The sequence below is a fragment of the Ochotona princeps genome, chromosome 15, assembly GCF_030435755.1.
Source record: "Ochotona princeps isolate mOchPri1 chromosome 15, mOchPri1.hap1, whole genome shotgun sequence".
Taxonomy (NCBI): Eukaryota; Metazoa; Chordata; class Mammalia; order Lagomorpha; family Ochotonidae; genus Ochotona; species Ochotona princeps.
The window spans coordinates 55,821,057-55,844,562 of NC_080846.1; the positions used below are offsets into that span (position 1 = coordinate 55,821,057).

The following is a 23,506-nucleotide window of genomic DNA, read 5'->3' on the forward strand; positions in this document are numbered from 1 at the left end:
TTCTTCATATTTGCCTCTGGTTTTGGTGGGTGCTATTCCTCTTCTCTGTCAAGAGAACATTTTGAAGTATCATTTATAGGGCAGGTTTGGAAGAGGAAAAATTCTTTTAACTTTTCTTTACTGTGGAAGAATTTTATTTCATTTTCACAGGCAAAAGAAAGTTTTGCTGGATATATTATCATAGGCCAGACTTTTTCTTTTAGAATCTGGAATATGTCACTCCATTCTCTTCTTGCCTGTAGAGTTTCCTGTGAGAGATCTCCTGTGAGTTTAATTGGCTTTCCTTTATATGTCAGTTGATTTTTTCACATGCACATTTAAGGATCTTTTCCTTATGTTCAATTGAAGATAGCTTGATTATCATACGTTGTGGTGAAGATCGCTTTTAATCAAGCCTGTTGTGAGATTAGGGAAATTTCTCTTTAGTATTTCATTAAGTACATTTGCAAACTCAGCTTCTCTTTCTGCACCTTCTGGGACTCCCATAACTCATATTTGGCCTCTTAATAGTGTCTTTCAATTCTTGAATATTTTTTTTTGCCTGATCCAGCTCTGCTTCCAGCTTTTTGTTTGCTTCCCCGATGACTGGAAATATCTTCCAATTCTGAGATTCTTTCTTCTGCTTGCTTCATAAATTTGCTCTACTGTGTTCTTAATTTCTGATATATCAGCCTCGATTTACTTTGTTGCTACCTTAAATTCTTTGAACTCTTGCATGAGCTTCTCATTTTTGATCAGAATCTTTAAAATGAGCCTTATGGATTTTGTGTCCCCCATTTTCTCGATGTCTTCCTCAGTGAACTCTGAGGTTGGCATAGCGTTATGCTCCTTTGCAGGGGAGTTTTCGGTAATATTCATTCTGCCTTTGTCTCTTCTTTTGCTCTTGATCATTGCACTTCTGGTTAGCAAAGTCTTCTCCTTCGGACAGGTTTCTAAGCTGTGTCACCCACAGATCTACAATGTGATTTTACTTATTGCAGTTGATACACAACTTTTTGCTTGCAGCCACTTGTGCCACAACCTCCAGCGAGTTCCAGGTCTGGGTTCTTATGTTAGATTTCCACCGTGGTCTCCATAGCTCCGGCTCCTGGCTCACCACTTTCCTCCTCTTGTGATAGAGTGCTGAGGCTGCACCGTTGTCTCTGAAACCTTTATCCAACTTTTGGTTTGAGCAGGTACCAGGATTAGCAAGACACCAGGCATCCTATAGAGTTAGGTTGTTGGTGGCACTGATCTTGTCGGAACCTGTTGGACATTACGTTTGGGTGCCACGCGGACCTATTTTGGCCGATACCATGCCACAGTCGGTATTATTTTCCTGCGGGACCAGTGCAATCCACTGAACTCAGTGAGTTCTCGCGAGCTCAGCACATGCGCAGTTCACTGTTGTCCCCTGCAGTCCCAAAGCTATTGCCACAGTGTGCAAAATGGCGCCTGATGTATCGCTACTAGAGTTCTTCATCTGCTGGCTGTCAGATCCAAGGGCTACCCACACCTGCCCCGGGTGGAACCCATAGAATGGCACATCATTGCAGTTCACCAAGTCATTTCACCAGAAATGAGTTCACTCCCAGCTCAGCGCATGCTCCATCCTGTCCCCTGCCCTTTCCCCCTTATGCAAAATGGCGCCCAATTCGGCTCTAGGGATCTGACCAGGCTGTGAAATCCACCCTGTTCTCTCACTGCCCATCTGAGATCTGCTGCTCTGTTTCTGCTCCTGGTCAAACAGACCAGCAGGACGGACAGGTCCCAAGCTCCCAGTGAAAGTCTCTTCCCACCTGGTTGCTGCTGGAGTTCTGACGGCTGGTGGAGTTCAGAATGCAGTGCTGGAGTATCAGTCACTGCAACACCACACTGCTGTACCCTGTGCTTTCCTGTGTCTGTCAGTTTCCAGGTACCCCTCTGCTGTTCTGTCCTTTCCTACTTCCTGAAATATGTCCTCTCTGCTTCATCCTGATTAAATGTTTTTCCATCCATTTAAATGTGTCCATACCCTATTCCACCATCTTGATTCTCAAAACTGTTGAATTTACATGGACAATAAGATGCTGGACTCTACGCATGGTACATGCTTGCAATGAAGGAATCATGACTGGATTTTTCTATAATACTGCAACAAGGTGGACGAAGCCACCATGGGGGAGGGTACGGGGGGGCTGGGGAAACCCCAAAGTCTTTGAAATTGTGTCATAAAAGAAACGCAATTTAAAAAGGTAAAATAAATGAAATAACATATACAAATACTATTTTTCCACTCCTATATAAAGCAGCATTATATTTGGTATACAGGAGTAAGCCACAATAAACTGGGTTCCAGTTGTTTTAGATTGGTGGTAAATGATGTGGGAATTCCACATGTAGCTCCTCAGCCAGGCACAGTGCTGGCTGCTGCAGGTATGTGAAGTATCAACCAGCAGATGCAAGGTTTCTCTCTCTCTCTCTCTCTCTCTCTCTCTCTCTCTTGCTCTTTCTCTCATGCTGATTTTCAAATAAGTAAATGAATAAATGATTTTATATCAGTTTTAAATCTTGAGTTGGCTTCTGGTTCAAATCAGAAAGAAGCAAAATTATGCAACACCCAAAGTAAATTCTGCTAGTAGTATAATCAGTGCTGCCTATTTTTATTAGTGTGCATACTATTTGCAATAATAAGTACTTATAGAGCCCTTAGATTTTACATAAGCTGCCCATACGCCTTGCAGATACTCATCTTAATGACTAAAGCAGCTCCTGTAGAAGGGTAGCTGATATCTGAGATGCCTAGTACCCAAGTGGGAGACCAGGTTGAAGCTTGTGTGCTCTGCCCCAGCCCTGACTATTTCAGCTCTCCTAGGAGGGGAAACAGTAGATAGATCTCTGTTCCGGGAGAAGTTCTGTTGCCTTGCAGACTTTTGCGGAATGAACCAGCAGCAAGTTCATCTTCCTTGCTCTCTTTTGATAAATTTCTTTCTCTTTCCCTCAGTAATTCTGAGTTCCCTGGTATTTAACTTTAGACCATAAAAGGAATTAAGAAAATACTTTATCAGTGATAAAATCCTGAAGTATTAAATGGTGTATAAGTACTTCTAAGGATAACACAAGGCAACATTCACGCTAGATTATAACAAAACACTTTCATCAGTCAACCAATACTTACTATGTTACAGGTTTGCTTTAGTTGTGATTCATTTAATATAGTATTATTGACTTATTAACATTGGGCTCAGAGTCAATAGCCCTGTAATTAACGCCAAAACAAAAATTATCTGACACAAATACATCCTCTTTAAAAAACATAGTATCATTCTTACACTTAGGAACAGTGGAAGACATTTCTGTACTATGCTTGGGGATCAAAGTAGCTAATTAACTAACAACCACTGAAACGTGGCACAATACATACTGTGTATTAGACACTTGTTTATACAATGAGAACTGAAACTTATTTTGCCTTGCTCAATCTCAGCTGGAAATATATGCTTAATAAATTACTAGTTAGCACTGATGTTATATTACAAATGTTAGCAAGCAGGAAATTTTTTAAAACAGAAACTAAAAATTAGCCTGGAATGCCCTTCATTAAGTTACTAATTAATTTACTAATGAAGTATCAAATTGTTGTATTTTATTGCCCTTTATGATGAAAACCATGAGCTACAGAAATATTTCATAATTGAAATCTCTGAGGCTGGCACTGTGGTATAGTATGTTAAGCCTCTGCCTGTGACACCAGCATTCCATATGGGTGCTTGTTTGAGACCTGGCTATTTCCAGGTCTCCAATAAAGCTCCCTGCAAATACAGCCTGGAAAACAGCACAAGAGTGTTTAGGTAGCTGGGTCCCTGTACCCAACTGGAGCTCTGAAAGAAGCTCTCGGTTTCTAGCTTCAGTCTCACATGAATTCAGGCTTGCATAGCTTTAGACACAGACAAAACAGGAGAAAAGTTTACCTTAAAAGTGAAAACGCTTTTAACAAACATTCACAGGACAATAAGGACAACAAACAAAAATAATAAGGGCTATGAAAAATATAAAGGATAGAATAGGAAAAGGGGTTTCACATAATGTTTTAATTATGTAGCCAGGGAATGATTCTTTGAAGACAACAATGAAAACAGGAAGATCTCATGAAGCTATTGGAATGACTCAGGTATAAGTGGTAATGGATTACACCAGAATAATAGTAGGCAGCTTGGAGAAAAACAGTCTGTAAATCAACCAAATGGAAAAAAAAAATCTTTGCACAATATACAACAGATAGTGGAATAACATCCAAGATTTACAGAGAGCATCAGATACTCAAACAACAGCCAAACAAACAACTCCATTAAGAAATGGATGAAGGACATGAGCAGGAATTTGTCAAAAGGAAAAATTCAAATGGCTGGCAGACATGAAAAAGCGCTCAGGCATCATAGCCATTAGAGAAATGCAAATACAAACAGTACTGAGGTCCCACCTCACTCCAGTGAGAAAGACCTACACACAGAAATCTACTAATACCACCTCTCATAAGAATGAGGGAGAAGGGCACACCTGCTCCATTTTGGTGGAGAGAGTACCTTGTAAAGCCACTATGGAAATCAGTATGGAGAGTGCTTTGGCAAGTGGAAACTGATCTGCCATATGATTGAGGCATCCCACTTCTGAGAATATATCCACATGAATTGAAATCGGAATATGAGAAAGTGACCTGCATACCTATATTTACAGCAACACAATCCATGACAGCAAAGAAATGGAAACAATCCAGGTACCCTTTGAAAGTGGAATTGGTTATACAAAACAAAAACAATGTGGTGCATCTACTTTTTGGATGTAGTTTCCCCCAAAATAAATAATATATTTTCTCTGATGAGAAAAACTCACACAAAATACAAAAAGAATAGAAATATGGGTAAAAAGTATAGACATATATTCCAATAGATGAATTTGAAAATGGAGGATGGCACACCAGTAATGTAAGATATGTTTTGCTTTGCATCTCTACTCCCAACTGAAAGGAGGACTCCAAGTAAGGCTGTCAAGTACACCGTGACAGTCTGATACTAGATTCTATATCATTAGTTATACCTACAACCCCATGATACACTTCAACAACAAATGACGCACTCATGGCTGTTGCTAAAGAGTAATACTACTGTAATAACATACTAGAAAATAGTATGGGGTAGAATGAGGAGAGAGGAAGGAGAGCGGCACTGGGAATCTCCAAATAAACACATAAAAAGAGGGCAGAGACCATAAAAGTGGTCAAATTACATTTATAAAATGAGTAAAAAATGTTATTATTTGCCTCCCTGAATTCAATCTTCTATTTTCAAAGTAGAAAGGCTAATGATTAATGATAGCTCATTGATGGTGGAGGCAGAATCAAATCATATCATCTAGAAGCTAGTTGCACCTAAAGAAAGGTTGTAGGTCCCTGAATGGTTGCCAAGAGAAGGCAGATCTCTAGAGAGAGAAAGTTATAGAAGCAGAGTATGTTTCCAGTCTCTCTCTGATTCCTGACCCACTCCATGATAAATGGTCTCTACACTGTTCTCCACCCTCACCAAGCCAGAACCCATGAGGCCACTCAATTTTGAATAATGTACTTCCATCCCATTAGGCAAAAGAAATCTTCCTTAATAAGAAGTTCCTCTCTAGCATTTAAAATGTCATAAAGAGCTTATTAATATAGGATAGAAAAACTGAAGTCTAGTATAGCTTGAGGATTCACCCTGACAAACTAGACAAATGAATATTTAACTAAGACATAGAATATCTGGGCAGGAGCAATTAGCACAAAGGAGAGGTGTCAGCTTTATACATATTAGAGATGGATGAGTGCAAAATTAAATGGAACTGAATCCCCTGACCCAGTCAGATAGCATCAATTGTGATCTAATTTAAGGTGATCAGACAGTAAGTATTCACATGAAAATGATTACACAAGCCTTTGTGTAATAGATTAGAATGTCAAATATTACTTTCAATACTTTCTTGAGGAAAGTGTTAAAGATCAAATAATATTTTATAAATGAATCATGAATTGTGAATGTCTAGTAATCACAGAAACAGAATATGAAATATACACTTAGGCTTTGGAGTCTAGTTTTCTTGGCATCCAGTGCAGCTTGTCCTATACTCTTTGTCACTGATGACATTTTGTTTCACTTTCTTTATACACTTATTATTTAAGTTTTTCCTGAAGCTTCTGAATTTTTGCCTTTTTCACTGCAAAGATACTTGTTCAGTCTGGAGATTTAAGCATGTTTCTCAATTAGTAATCCTAGAATAAATGACTAGCTTAGTCCATATTAAATACTGAAAAACATAAAAGTATACATAAAAATCAATGAAGTTTCTTTCAACTTATATGTCAGGTAACCTAAGTATTTAAAAATTGTAAATACTTTACAATGAAAAAATGCTGGAATCACTGAAATTTCATTATTTAGCCTACAATATTATCTAATCAAGAAAGTAACAATAAAAGAGCTAAAAGTTGTTAAGTGTTACCATTAAGAAACTTACCTTTTCCTTTTACAAACATATTCTTTCTTTAAGTCATGGAGTTCTCTCTCGGCAAACCGAGCTGCCCACTGAAAAATAACAAAAGATGGAGAAACATGCAGACAAATGTTAGATGAAAATGAGCATGAACATCCTACAGCATACAAATATCGCTGTCAATGTATGCATCCACTGAAACGAAATGCAGATAAAACATTTTGAGTTGAAGGATCTTTTGGAAAAGGAAATATTTCAGGTAAGCAGATGACATGGGCCTAAAACTGGAGATGACTTGTGCACTTGCCAATGAATGCTGCTCTCTGATGTGAGATGGAGGACTGTTTGATTAGTCAAGTAATATGCTAAGGGCAATGTGGGAGGATGCAAGCTTCAGGCAATGGCAACAGAGACTCAGAATCATTACACATGCCAGCTTTGTATATTTGCTTCAAGGCGATCATCTCTACAGAAAATTCACTATGATTCTGTGAAACCATAAAGGTCTAAAACAGTTTTGCAGCATGTGGTTAAATGCTATTTTAAAAAGTAGATGAAATTATCAATGCATGTTGTACTTCCAGTAAGTTCATGGTGCTGCATAAATCATATCCCATTTTATTTAGTACGAGGTAAAGATAAAATCAAATGTTACAGAGAACAAAGCTTGCACAACCAAGTGAATATCAACAGCATGCAATAATCACAACCATTCATGTGGAAAGGTTAACCTCATTCTGAGAGATCTCCACATCATTTGCACAATCATTTTGTGAAACTTTGGACTGGGAAAACCATATGATTCACTAGGCTTATCACATAAGTATAGTTAAAGTCACTTAATTTATAATTTATTACAAATAAAAAGAAATTAATCTGCATTTTTAAAAAATAAAAGTAATTACTCTGTTATTTATTAAAAAGTGAACTGCATGGTAGAAACAGCTTGCAGAAATAAACCACATAAATATTTACAAAATGAATCACTTATTTGTAAACCTTGCCATCATATAAAAATACATGTGTAAATATTATTCCTACACGTAATGATATAACAAATTTTTACTAAGAAATCATGCCAAAGATAATTACTAAAATAAACTACTGACCTATTGATATGTGGAACCAAAATTATTTGAAATTACAAGGGAAAGAATGAAAAACGAACAGATTAATTGAACATGACTTTTTAAAATAAATTATGAAATATTTGTTTAAAAAATACCTGTAACACATTAAGAAATAAGGCTACACAGTTGGGCTCCTTGCCATGGTCCATGCCTACAATGATGGACATATGGCTGTTTATGTATTGCGTGTTATAGTAATAATATAGGGGAACTCAGTAGGGGAAGGGAACTTGGGAAAGGGGTAAGGGAAATCTCAGGGCCTATGGAATTGTAGCATAAAATGATATAAAAACGGTTTTAGAAAGGCAAAAATACACCTGTAACACATTAAGAAATAAGGCTACATAGATAGGATATAATGTACTCCACTTTTTGTGAAATGCTCATATGAGCTTTTAGTAATCCTCATGGCACCACAGGACTAGAGACAACATGCATATTAGAGAACTTGGTTCAAGTCACAGCTACTCTAAGTTTCATTCAGAGCTTCCTGCCAATGTGATCTAGAGGCAAGGAATGATGGCTCATTGCAACCACATAGGAGATTGCATGGGGAGTTCCTAGATCCTGGATACAATCAGATCTAGACACATTTTGTGGCCATTTTGGACAGTTAACCAGCCAAGCCGATGGAAGAATGCTCAATGTCTCTCTGCATCCCCCTCTATCATTCAAATAAGTAAGCAAATCTTAGAAATATTTTCAAAATGTGTGTAAATGCATGCTTTGTACATCATCTGAATTTGGGTTGCCATATTTATTTTTGTGAGGAGGCAGATCGATGGAATAAACTCCTTATACTCTGCTTCACTTCCCAAATCCAACATGAGCTGGAACTGGGCCAGGGCAAAGATGGAAGTAAGGAAATTGAAGGAACAGTTCAAGAGAAATACCCTGTATGTGATGCAGGCATTCTAACTGGCATCCAAAATGCTAGGTCAATGCTAGATCAAATAACTGCCCTGATGTGAACTTTCAGTAAGTATATGCTATTTGTAGTGGATGTGACAAATACTGCTTCATTGAAATCTAGATGGCACACTTTCTGTATCTTTTAACTTAAAGTCAAACTTACTAAATAATAAATTCAATGCAAAGTGACAGAAAATGCACAAGACTTAGGCTCTGAAAGATCAGGACTGCAATCTCTACTTTTCACTTCCTAGTCATGTGACCTTGGGCTGTTGTCCCATCTATAAAATCTGTAATAATAAAATCTACTTCACAGTTATTAAGTGGACTTAATGGACGTTATTTCACACTATTTTCAAGTACAGTGCCTAGAACATTAAAAGGCGCAAAAGTAGCCTCCTCCACCTGTGTCAGGGACTCCCCGAAAGACACCTCATAACCTCATGCAGTTCCTCTGCAGCACAGACCAGTGTTCACAATCATCCACTTCTTAATATGTAGTGAGTAACTCAATAAATATTTAAAGAACTCTGAATTTTAGAACTAGAAGGGGCTTAGTTAACTTAGCGCTTTATCCACCCCATTGTTTACAAACGATTAAAATGATTCAGAGAACTTTATTTCTTCATAAATAACAAGGGGTAATCCAATGCCCCCAAAATGTGAATCTGTGACCATGATCTTTGTATATGCACATCACATCCTTCTGACCCTTGCGGACAGTATAGGTTCCTTTCGAAATAGCAACGTGCTAAAACTAGACTGTATGGATTGGTCAATGTGTTAATTCTCACAAGAAGGGTAATTCCACTTTTGGTGCAATTAGAATAAAGTGATTCTTTTACATAGTAATTTATTTTCTTCATTTTAGTTGCTCAGTATTATCTTCTAGAAGTAAAATCATAACTTGATTTATAAAAGGTAAAAAGTTTTATGGGAATTTGATACTTACCCAATTGTCATTTGCATTTTTCTTCAAATAAATAATCTAAAAAACAGAATATTTTAAATGTATGCTTTTCTTGTATAAAAACATACCTATCATTTGCTTAGGAAATAACTCAAGTCAAAACTATTCCAAATATCACTAACATCAGTAACAACAATATTGATGCAAATTTTCATGTACACATCACATATTATAGGTATATGTGAAGACAATTAAAATATAATTAGTACACTTCCACTTTAGGTTCTTTGGTCAATAATTTTCATTTGTGAAATCTAATGTACTTTTACAACAAAGCAGGGGACATGATACCTAAGAATTCTTGTGTCAAGCTCTTTGAAATCCTGAAACTGCTGAAATGTCTTAGCCACATGTGACATTCTAAACAAAAGTGTACAACTGATGGAGCAATTCATTTGTGCTTGCACACATGTACACAATACCTAAACATGATTATAATGAATGACACATGCATGCCTGTGTGTGCACACACATACCTGTACTTGGTAATAAAGAATGGTGCATGCATGCACATGTGCACACACACATACACATACTCCTGTACCTGATAGTAAAGAGTGGTACATGCATGCATGTATGCACACATATGTAGACCTGGTAATAATGAATGGTACACAGAAACACACACACACACCTGCAGCTGGTAATAAAGAATGATACACACATGCACATGTGCACTCACACACTGTACCTGTTTATAATGAATGGTACAAAAGAATGGTACACACATCCATGTACGCACACAGCAACACACACACCTGTACCTGGTAATAATGAATGGTACACACATGCGCACACACACACACACACACCTGTACCTGATAATAAAGAATGGTACATACATCCATGTATGCAAACACAGACACACACACCTGTACCTGGTAATAATGAATGGTACACACATGAACACACACACACACCTGTACCTGGTAATAATGAATGGGACACACATGTGCATGCACACACACATACCTGAAATTGAAAATAATCAATTGTTCTTTCCAATTCTTGTTCAAGGACTTTGACTCTCCATCTATGAAGAAAAATTATTTTTACATTAATGTGTAAGCACAATACCCAGGACACTCATAAAACATTATTTACATCAAGAGTTTTCTATTCTTAGCAAAAAACTCCCAAAACTATATACATTGAGAAATAAACATGAGGAATTATCACGTTCTCAAAAAAAAACATGATCTGATGTTAATATTCTAGTATTTAGGCACTCCTGAAACAAAGGTCATCCCAAGATTTAGACTGTGTGTATATCTGCTTTAAGTCTGATCAAGGGAGGCTTATTTGGACATCTGAAATCTTCATGTGATCATAGAAAATTAATGTCCTCTATTTGACAAATGTTATTCATTACCTTTGCAAGATTAAAATGATGGGGACAGCACTGTGACAAGGTGATCAAAGGCTGCTATGCTCCTGCATCACCCACATCTCGCATGAGCACTCATTTAAGTTCCACCTGCCCCACATTATCAAGCTCCCTGCCAACGTGCCTGGGAGCGTAGAGAAAGATGGTTTACGTGTTTGGGCCCATGTAGGAGACCCTCAGGAAGCTTCTGGCTCCTTGTTTCAGACTGTCCCACCCACAGCTGTGGTCATTGAGAATGAGTCAGCAGGTAAAAGACTCATTCATTCATCCTTTCTCTAATTGTTCCTTGCTCCATGTTTCTCCTCATTTCTGTTCACTGCCTTTCAAATACATGAATCAATTAAAAAAGACTATCAAGCTAAATCTTTCAGATAAAATCCAACTTTGCTTTTTGCGTGATGCACAACTAATCACATACAGCCGAATCTTGCCTTTTGTCTATAGCTTTTACATTAGTTCCTTGGGTCAACTGAAGAAGGATCCAAGGTTAAAGCTGGACTTAAAATCTTGTAAACAAAGCTGACTCCGTGGCATAATGGGATAAGTCTCCCTCTGAGGCACCATAATCTCATAATCTCATATAGGCCACTCATTCAGATTACAGGAGCTCTATTTCTGGTCATGCGGCCAAGCCAATCTAACTTTTATCTGTCTTTCTGTACCTCTAACTTTCAAATAAAATAAATAAATGAAAAGAGACTTTTAAACAGCCTAGTGTGAAGGCTAAATCTTCACCTTGCAAATCATAGGGATCCTATATGGGCAGCAGTTCCTATCTCAGCTGCTCCACTTCCCATCCAGCTCTCTACCTGTGGCCTGGAAAAGAAGGGTGGCTCAAAGTCTTGGGCCCCTACAACCATGTGGAAGACTCAGAAAGCTCCTGGTTTTGGATCAGCTCAGCTCCAGCTATTGCAGCTACTTGAGTGAACCAGCCGATGAAAGATCTTTACTCCTTGTATCTCCTCTCTGTAAATCTGCCTTTCCAAGAAAATTGAATAAATTTTTAAAAATTTCATATACCTATCCAAATAATGTTAACTGTGCATTTTCTCTTATTTTTCTGGTAGTGAGCTTTTAGCTACTCTCCAACTCACAAAAGAAAAAGCATTTAATACCGGTAACTGTTGACTGCTGCTGTCTCACAGTTAAGATTATCAGCCACTTTGAAAATATGATCTTCTTTCTTTAGTTGGCAATTTTCTTCTACCAGCAATTTCCTTAAGCAAAAATATTACACATTTCCCTTAATACACATCATAAAACAATTTTATTGAATTTTATTGCTTAACTATATCAAAATTGGTGATTCCCAAAAGTATTTCCATTCTTATCATTACAAACACAGCATAAAACTGCTATATAAACATAGCATTTAACATTATAAACTCAAATTTTAATGCAAACCATCTAAAATACCACTGCTATCACAACAGATGCCAAAGTTTTGTGTAGGAATTTCACATAGAAATTAATTTAAAAGGTGCAAAAATGAAATTATGAGAATACATAACATTTATCCAGACTTCCCATATAAAGCAACATTATATTTGTTACACAGGAGTAAGTCACAATAAACCATGTTTAAGTCATTTTAGATTGGTGGTTAATGATGTGGGAATCCCTCATGCAGCTCCTCAGCCAGGCACAGCGCTGGCTGCTGCAGGTATGTGAAGTTTCAACCAGCAGATGCAAGGTCCCTCGCCCTCTCTCTAATGCTGATTTTCAAATAAGAAAATGAATCATTTTATATCACTTTTAAATCTTGAGTTGGCTTCTGGGTCTGATCAGAAAGTAACAAAATCATACTGTACCCAAAGTTAATTATGTTAGTAGTATCATCAGTAATATTTTTATTAGTGTGCATACTTCTTGCAATGATAAGTGGCTTTTGAAGCCCTGAGATTGTATCAGAATCTATCCTTAGGCCTTACATGTAATGATCTTGCTTAAAGACTGAAACATTCTATAAATGTCAACCAAGTCCAGTTGTTCTATTGTTTGTATGAGTTCTGTTGTTTCTTTGTTGAGTTTTTGTTTTGTTGATCTGTCTATAGTTGTTAGTGGGGTGTTAAGATCACCCACTATTATTGTGTGCATATCTATGTCTCCCCTTAAGTCCGTGAGTAATTGCTTCACGTAGCTAGGTGCGTTTGAATTTGGTGCATATATGTTCACAATGGTAATTACTTCCTGATGGATCAGTCCCTTCACCAATATATAATGTCCTTCCCTGTCCTTTTTGATGTGTGTCAGATTGAAGTCCACATCATCTGAAATTAAGACAGCTACCCCAGCCTTTTTTTCTCGTCCATTGGCATGAAATATCTGTTTCCAACCTTTCACTTTCAGCTTCTTTGAATCTCTTCTGGTTAGATGTGTCTCTTGTAGGCAACAGATAGTTGGGTGCTGTTTGATAATCCATTCTGTTAATCTATGCCTTTTGATTGGTGAGTTCAGGCCATTTGTGTTGAGAGTTAAAATTAAGAGGTTGTGATTTTGCCCTGCCATACTTGTTTTTGTGGGTGTTGATATCTGTGTTATTGCCCTTCCTTGTGTGGACTTTAGTGGGGAGACCTTCCTGTTTGCCATCTTTGCTTATGATTCACCTCCTTTTTTTCTGGAATTAGTGCATTTCTAAGGAGATTTTGTAGAGCTGGTTTTGTGCTGGCATATTCTTCTAATTTCTCTTTGCTGTGGAAGTATTTGATTTCGTTCTCAAATACGAATGAGATCTTTGCTGGGTACAATAGTCTTGGTTGACAGTTGTTCTGATTCAGGATTTGGAAGATCTTTGTCCATTCTCTTCTTGCTTGTAAGGTCTCTTCAGAAAAGTCAGCCGTGATCCTGATTGGTTTTCCCCGGTATGTGATCTTTTCTCGGGAAATGGGCAGACACTTCACAAAGGAACAAACCCAAATGGCAAATAAACATATGAAAAAATGCTCAAGTTCCCTGGCAATAAGGGAAATCCAAATTAAAACATCAATGAGGTACCACCTAACGCCAGTAAGACTGGCCCACATGAATAAAAGCACCAAGGACACTTGTTGGCGAGGTTGCGGGGAAAAGGGAACCCTACTCCACTGCTGGTGGGGCTGCAGGCTGGTACAGCCTCTATGGAAATCAGTATGGAGAATATTCAAACAACTCAAATTCAACATACCGTATGATCCAGCAATAGCACTCCTAGGAATATATCCAGAACACTTGTTCTATGAGAAACCAACATGTACTCCTATGTTCATAGCAGCACAATCAGTAATTGCAAAAACATGGAAGCAGCCAAAATGCCCATCAAAAGAGGATTGGATAAGAAAGCTATGGTTCATCTACTCCATGGAATACTACTCAGCTATTAAAAAAAACAAAATGCAGTTCTTTGTGGCCAAATGGGCCAAACTGGAAACCATAATGCTAAGGGAAATGAGCCAATCCCAAAAGGTTAAATACCACATGTTTGCCTTAATTTAAGATGATATGATGTTATGTATAACATGTTATGTTTTGAATGTTATATGTTGTGTATAAACTAAAATTGAAGTATAGGTGAGGTGGTCACAGAAGGTGGCTGGGAACCCGCATTTACTTTTAACATATTGGTTACTCATTACTATGTCAATTAATTCCATAATGATGTAAATTTTTGCTGATGGTATGTTGGAGCTTTCAATTGACTGGGATGATACTCTGCTGGCTCTGTCATCAGACCAGAGAGGGTATACCTAAGAAACCGTTGAACTTGACGGGACAATAAGATGCTGGACTCTATGTTTGGTATACGCTTGCAATGGGGAAATCTCAACTGAACTTGAGCTGTGGTTATGCAATAAGGTGGAGGAATCCACCATGGTGGGAGGGTTTGGGGAGGGGTGGGGAGAACCCAAGTATCTATGTAACTGTGTCACATAATACAATGTAATTACTGAAGTTAAATAATAAATAATTAAAAAAAAAAAAAAAAAAAGACTGAAACAGCACTACAAAAATACTACAACCCATTACACAATATATATGAATGCAAGAAACTAAGTCAGGTCTTGTATCATGATAAATGCAGATACATTTTTTTTCTTTATATACATTTTATTTTTTATTTTGTTTACACAGTCGATTAGGGTGGGAAGCGTCCTGGATTAGGGGAAAGTAGATGAAACCATCGTTTCAAATTTTTTCTACTTTCTGTGTCTTGGAAAACAGGGAATGGGAGGGGAGCAACACCCAGACGCTCAACCGCTTCAGCACCTGGGGATAGGGAATGGCCCTCCAATGCCATCCTAGGGTCCCCAGTGTGGCACAGGCTCCAAGGGTTATGCTCCCTATTTATTCAGGAAATGCCAATAAAAACCACATTACCATTCCAGCAAATACCAGTGAGAATGGTCTATATTTGTCAATCTATTCACAACATGTGCTGGCATGGATGTGGGAAGAATGGTACCCTGTTTCACCGTTGGTGGGAATGCAACCTGGTGCCACCACTTTGTCAGTCAGTATGGAGAGTATTAGGACAACTGAAAGTGAATCTACCATATTGTCCAGCTAGTCCAATACTGAAAAAAATCCAAATAATGTGAAATCTGCATATGAAAAAGTGACCTGCAACCCTATATTTATAGCAGCATGATCCATACAAGTGAAGGCATGGAAACAACCCAGATGCCTTTCAAAAGATGGATAAAGAAACTGTAGCAGATCTACTACATGGAATAATAGACACCGAAATGAAATCAAATTCTACCATTTGCTGCAAAATGGTCCCAGCTAGAGACCATTATTCTCAGTGAAATAAGTCAATCCCCAAAGGACAAACATCAAATATTCACTGTGATATGTCAACCTTCACGCAAAATACCAGATCAATATCTAAGCTAACATATACATACATATATTTATCATTGAAGATACTTTCCAATATGCACCTCTTCTCCCTAAAAGAACTCACAATGAAACTGTTAAATATACTTTGACAATAGCATATGAGATTTTCTAGCATTGTCTATACCTACAAAGCCAAGATAAACTTAAATAGAAGATTCATAGACTTGTGATTGTTGCTATAGGATACTATTGTTATAATACAGTAGTTCAGAATGAGGTATGAAGCGGGAATCTCTGTGCCTACAGAACAGTGAAAATACACTAAATTTCACATAGGTATCATGTCACCAGGTAATTTAAACTTTAGGGACCACCCACATATATACTGTCTGACCCAAACAACAGTGTGCAATGCATGACTGTGATTTGATCCACAGGCAGGGCTCACAGGTAGTGATTCTTTGATACTACACTATCCATCTGGATTGAATTTTAGTGACTTAACTATGGAAGAAATCCTGTGGGAGATTCATAAATGTATTACATCCTACACACTATAGCAAATACTGGTTAGAAAGAGATACTATATATGAGGCATCATGCGAGTATAAAAAATGAAATCACCTCATTAGGAAACAACTCATAATGAATATGGATATGGGAGAAAAGAGTGTTTTTGAAGACTCCATAGCCTGCAGATGGTCATTAATTGACACCTGTTCCAATGAGACAACAGATCTATGTACCCTCTTCTTGATTTTGAGAGGGCCTATTAGAGTATCAATGCAAAAGAAACCCTTTTGATATGACCAATACATGGTCGTATCTTACTTCAAATATTTAAAGCAGCACACTTATCTATCAGGTTCTAGCCTTTCAGTCTCTCCAACAATAAATTTGGAAAAGTGCTAGTAATTTACTAGTAATATTTCCAATACAGTAGTAAGAAATATCAATCCACTTAATTTGGACGCTATACCTACAGCATATTAGCCAAAAATAATTCTTCCTTCCTAAGAAGTTCCTTTCCAGTATTTTAAATAAAGCCATAAAATACCTATCAATACAGGATATAACAAAACAGAAGCCAGCAATGGCTTAGGAAGTCACCCTGATCAATTAGGCAAATTAACTCCTCTTAGTTAATAAGACAAGGAATACTTCCATAGGAACAATTCGCACAGGGTACAGGAATCAGTTTACCATATATTGGAGTTGTGTATAAAGAATTTAAAATTTAACTGACACTTAAAATTTTCTAAATGAGATACTCCATACATTGGAGATGTGTATAAAGAATACTGAAACCAGACATGCTCAGATTCCTTGACGTAGTCTCAAATATTATTTAATTTAAGGCAATCACATACTGAATAGCCAATTCCTGGAAATTACACAAGGTTTTATGAACTATTTCAAAACTTCCAATAGTACTTTCAACACTTTCTTTCTGTTATCTGCCCCAGTTTCTCTCTTAAAGATACTATCTTAAGGTCAAATAATATTTTTAAAATTTATTATATATATATGTGCGTGTGTGTGTTTTATTTTTATGGTTCCATAGGCACATGCTTTCCACCCTCCCACTACTCAGTCCCCCTCCCCACCATTTTCCCCCATGTTATTACAACAGTATGGCCCTTCAGCAACAATCACACATCCAACATTCTGCAATTTAAATGTATCACACATTGTAGGTATAGACAATGGTAGAAAGTCCAGCATCCTATTATTAGGTATGTTTAACTGCTTTCATTGAGAGTTCTTTTATTCAGGAGTAGAGACACATTGTGCAGTGGATCTTCACTTCCCACTATGCTACTCTCCATTCCACAGTTCATCAGAGGGAATGTATGTATATACATGTTTACCTATATAGCTATTTAACGTCTATGTTGCATGAAAGTTTCTTTATATCAGAGAAAACACATGTTCCCTTTGGTACTGGCTTTTTTTCAGTGAGCATAATGGTAGATGGTTTGGTACCACTTTGTTGCAGATGGTAGAATATCAGCCTTTCCAATGGGTGAACAGTATTCCACCCTAAAAAATGAATGAGCAAATCTAATCATAAATTAAGAATATTCAGTAATCACAGAAATTTGAACATACAATATATGACTCTGCTTTCAAAGGCTATTTTACTTGTCATGCAATGGAGTTGGCAATGATTTTTATTACCTGCATGGCATCATGTCATTTCCTTGATACACTTCAGTCATTATTGGGACTTCCTGCGGATGTGTCCCAATTTCACTTCCAAATTGTGTCTCTTCTGACTTCAAAGGTATTTGTTCAATCAGATGACTTTCAATATGTTCTAAAGAAAATTTTAGGTCATAACAGAAGGAATATTTTAAGTTACACACTAACATCTGAGGGCAAAAGTTACCAAATTAATAAGTTAATGACAAAATTAACAAAATTAAAATGGCTCCAACAATAGACCATCTAATGCTTTTCAATAGTTAAAAGATCTAGATCTACTATTTTAAATATTGTTTCATATTTTCGTATAAAATCCTCAAAAACCCCCATTGAATTTAGCATCTATTATTCAACCTAGAAGCTAAAATGCATTAAAAAAGGCTTTTAAAAGCATTTTTTAATAGTTCCTTAAACTATTTCCATAACAATCAGTAATATCCATTTTATCTAGTACAGAATTTGCCTCTCAATAGTATTATATTTCCATTCAGCAATAACTTTTAGGCTTAAACATAATATGTGTTATAAATCATACAAGGAATTTAGACCTTTTGGCTAATAAATACTCAGATGTCCTCTAGACTTAAATCAAACTATGCCTGAGAGAAAAGTATAAACTTTAACCTACCTTCAACTGCTAATTCACCTACAGTAATCTATAAAAATGAAAACTAACAATTCTAAATAATCTGAGTGCTTCAAAATCAGTGTGTTATTTGATGATAGAATGAAGGAAAGATATATTTTCCAAAATGTGGCAGGAATCACTACCACAAACTAAATCACTACCACAAACTTAATGAAAAGAAAAAATACAAAATCGTATTAATAAGTCAAAAATTTTAGTAATTACATGTATTGAGTATATAACTATCCTAAAATACTCACTACTTATTTAAATGAAAATGCAAGGAATTTTTAAGTAAATATCTTAAAAATAAATGATTGAATACACACAAAACTATGTATATCTGTACTTTTAAAAAACTTTTGCAACCCATTTTAAAAGTTAAGCTACTTAGGGCCCGGTGGCGTGGCCTAGCGGCTAAAGTCCTCGCCTTGAGAGCCCCGGGATCCCATATGGGCACCGGTTGTAGTCCCGGCAGCTCCACTTCCCATCCAGCTCCCTGCTTGTGGCCTGGGAAGGCAGTCGAGGACGGCCCAATGCATTGGGACACTGCACCCGCGTGGGAGACCCGGAAGAGGTTCCAGGTTCTCGGCTTCGGATCGGCGCAGCACCGGCCTGTTGCGGCTCACTTGGGGAGTGAATCATCGGATGGAGGATCTTCCTCTCTGTCTCTCCTCCTCTCTGTATATCTGGCTTTGCAATAAAAATAAATAAATCTTTTTTTAAAAAAAGAAAATACTCAACATCAATTTAATAAATAATTGCTTTTAGCAGTGGAATAAGTAGCTTAACTTTTTTTTTTTTTAAAGATTTATTCATTTTATTACAGCCAGATATACAGAGAGGAGGAGAGACAGAGAGGAATATCTTCTGTCCAATGATTTACTCCCCAAGTGACCACAATGGCCAGAGCTGAGCCAATATGAACCCAGAAGCCAGGAACTTCCTCCAGGTCTCCCACGCGGGTGCAGGATCCCAAAGCTTTAGACCAACCTCGGCTGTTTTCCCAGGCCACAAGTTGGGAGCTGGAGGGGAAGTGGAGCTGCCAAGATTAGAACCGGAGCCCATATGGGATGCAGGTGCGTTCAAGGTGAGGACTAGGCCACCGCACCAGGCCCGAGAATTATTTATAAAACAGTGTTTCATTATTAGAGATAATGCTCATTTAGCGTAGAAGTTTGAAAATACAGATTAGATTATAAACTGCCCATGCTTCTCTATTCAAAAACGATCATTATTGACATTCAAATATTTCCTTCAATACTTTACTAATATAAATTCTGTGATTTAAAAATTTTTAAATGAGATGCTTTTTAAAACCCAACTTAAAACTTCAAACTTAAAACTGACTATAAAAGAAATGTTATAAATATCGCTTTATATTTAGGTTTTTGTTAACCTCTTAATTTGTCTCACCCATAAATTCAGTTTTTTATAAGCTGTATACTTACAGGAAAAAAAGGACATAATAAATGAGATTCAGAACAAGTCAGTTTCAAGCCTAAAATCATGCAATATTCCCCTTCTAAATAAGCCTACTATGAGAAGCAATTTTCTCTTGCCATAATATCGCTGTATCACACACACACACACAGACACACACACACACACACCATTTTAAGTACACCTTCCACTTCCAGTCCAGTTTCCTATTAATGTACCAGGGAGTCAACAGATCAAAGTTCAAATTCTTGGGTTCTGGCCAACCACTTAGGAGACCTGGATTAATTCCTGGTCTTCCGTCTGGTCCAACCCCAGCTGATATGGGCATTTGGGGACTCAATCAGTAATAAAAGATTTCTCAACACCCATCTCTTGTCTGTCATTGTTCATTTTCAGTAAATGAATAAATACAGAAATCCTTCACAATTTAAAAAATCACATCTTTCTTCATGAATGTATTTATTACTTGAGCTGTAGTTCAGGGGGGAAAAAGCATAACATTTGGAAGAACCATCAAGGAAGGAAACTTGTTGTAAGGAACATGAGATCTGTCTATATTACTTTTAAATTTCCTGTAAATCTCTAACAATTTCAAAATAAAATAATTTTCTAAGATGTATTTCTTTGAATGGCCGAGTTATAGAGAGTGAGGGAGAGTAAAGCAGAACCAGAGACAGAGACCAAACTTTCTTCTGCTGCTTCACATCCCTAACACATCAACAGCCAGGGCTGGGACAAACAGCATCCAGGAACGCAGAGCTCTCTCCAGGTCTCCCTTGTGGGCAGCAGGGACACAGGTGCTTTCATCTCCCATTTCCCACTGTCTTTCTAGCTACTTTAGCAGGAAGCTGGAAAGGAAGTATGGCAGGCTGGACTCAAACAAGTATTCATATTGATGCCAGCATTGCAGGTGGCACCTTAAAACACTGTGCCACAATGCCAGCCCCTAGATGTCACTTGAAGAAAAAACCAAAGTCATCAGAACTGGTTTGAAAACACAGTGAATGGCTTCAGCTAACCCAACATTTGGCAGGTCGACTGCAATGGATAATGGTAAAAACTACTGTGATGATCCAAAGTAGTGTAATAATTTAACTTAATAAAAATCTTGAGCTATGAATTAGTGTTTTATGTAGCACTCATATTTTGAGCATGTCACCTACCCATTTGTTTAGCCTACAATAGGGAGAAAAACAAGCACTGAAATGATTATGGTATTCATTTTTTAAAACTGCTGTAAGGAAGACATGTATCAGCTGTGAGGAGAACAGTAGGGAAGGAGACTACAAGTCTCTCTAAGGAGTTGAAGGGATTGGTTGAAGGTGTTACAGCTGAAGGTAAATGTAAAGGGAGACAATGACACTGTGTTGCAGACATGCCAAAGCACAGTGTATCAAAAACAAGGACTGCAGGCGAACAACCAAAAGAAATAGCCATCATTTTATCAAAAGATGAATCCTGACTTAATACCTAAGGGAGTACCGTTTTCCGAGTCACTCTTCATGTCTTGTTCCACACTGTCATCATCGGCAATATCTTCTCCAAGGATGGCAGAGCAATTTTCCATCTTTAGAAAGTGTTCAGAGATTTTAAAAAAAAAGACAGAAGGTAATAACTTACACTAGTGCATTTATTATTTCTTTTCTCTTAAGATTGATTTACTTCTTTATTTCAAAGTCAACAGAGAGGAGAAGACAAGCACTCTTCCATTTACGGGTTTGCTACTCAAATTATCACAACATTCTGAAGCCAGGAGCCAGGACCTCCATCTGGGTCTCCCACATGGGTGGCAGAGGTCCAAGTAATTGGGCCATCTTTCTGTTGCCTTTCCAAGTACACTGCACCAAGGAGCTATGAGATGCTCATGTATGTGGTAGCTTCACCTACAGTACCACAATACCAGCCCAAATGTATTTCTTGTGGACGTACAATTACACTTTTTAAATAAATCTACCTAGAGTAGGTATTTGGCACAATAGTTAAGAAGCCCATTGAGATGCCCATATTCTCATCTGAATGCCTGGGTTCCCATCCTCACTACATCTCCCGATTCCAACTTCTTCTTAGTTCTCCTCCATGACCATATTCACCCCTAAACGCCGCACCAACAGGTGGTGCAAGTAGAAGCATCCCTGCCACCTTGATTGGACATTCAGATGGAGTTCCTGGCTGCTGGCTACAACAAGGTCCAGGCAAGGCTGTTGTGGCTATTAAGCTCTATAAGATAAAACCAAAACTAGTGATTCTTAATGAAACATCTTACAATAGTTCATTCTTGCTAAATCCATATTTTAAAATGGCAAAATGTTGTATGAGATGATTATCTGCTACAAATAAAAGTGATCATTAACATAAAGTATATATTTTATATAATGACCAATCTGTGATATAAAGATTACAAATTTTAATGTATTAAAAAGAAAACATAAGTGAGGAGTTCAACTGAGATAAAATACATTCTTAAGAAGTATTCAAATTAGAACATGAGACGTTTCCCAGCATTGGGTTGTTTTTTCTTGGATTGCAGAAAAATTTTCTAGCACTGTAACAAAAATATCACATGACTGTGTCGTATATTTCTCTGGAAAGCCCCACTTAAATCTGTTCTGCTCTACAATTTCCATCCTTCAGTTGCCTCACACTTTTAAGAGTTTGAGGCACCAAACGAAAAGGTCTACAGCTTTGCACACAGTGCTAGGATTGTTCTGTTTAACATGTATTTCAAGGTCTGTCAATCTTTGAGCTTAGAGAAAAAGTTAAACAACACATTTCTCACATGGCATCCACAAAAGGAAGGGTTCAAGGACAAGCCTTCTAACTCACAAATGCAAAAATCCACATATGTTCAAGTCTCTTATGCACAATAGTGCATTATTCACAAACAGTCCATAAATACCTACATTTTAACTCAGTTCTATTCTGCTAATGATACTTAGTAACTCTGTTATGGAAACAGTGATAGCATTATATATTTAGAGAATAAGCACAAGAAGAAGAATCTGTCAGACACAATACATTTTTTTTTTCAAATAGATCTGATGCACAGTTTGTTGAATCTATAGCTGTGGAAATTGTGGGTGCAGAGGGCAAGCTATATTGTCAAGATTCCAGCCTAGCAATTTAATTCATAATTTGCCATTGCAATGATTTGCTTCAGTTTATTTTGTTTGGAAACAAAGTTTTTAAGTTTCTAAGTTAAGACACAATTCTACCCAACTCAGTCACACACATCAGTAGAGTCACTTACCTCAATTTGATTTTCATTGTCATTGATAGGTTGGTCTGTCAGTATTGTAGTGCAAATAAATGTCATTTTCTCTTTAAGTCCATTCAGCTCTTGTTTCGGTATTTTAGCTTCTCCAACAAGCTGAAATCGCAACAAAAAATGCAATTCATCATACATGTTTGTAAACAGATGCATTTACAAGGCTGGTATGTCAATAACAGACATCAAAAAGACAGGAAAGATGACTCCTATTGCAAAGAATTTTCAAATTGGGGTAGTATAAAATAATAGGCTTAAGTATTCTTTAACT

At 37.2% G+C, this 23,506-nt stretch overlaps 1 long non-coding RNA gene across 1 annotated transcript; it reads right to left on the reverse strand.

Annotated features, from left to right (window-relative positions):
- Positions 1–6,495: 6,495 nt before the first annotated feature.
- On the reverse strand, positions 6,496–17,988 carry LOC131482130 (uncharacterized). The gene is made up of 4 exons (XR_009246770.1): positions 17,873–17,988; positions 10,459–10,519; positions 9,469–9,504; positions 6,496–6,566 (listed from the first exon to the last, which is right to left on the reverse strand). It is a non-coding gene; the product is annotated as an uncharacterized LOC131482130 (long non-coding RNA).
- Positions 17,989–23,506: the final 5,518 nt, after the last annotated feature.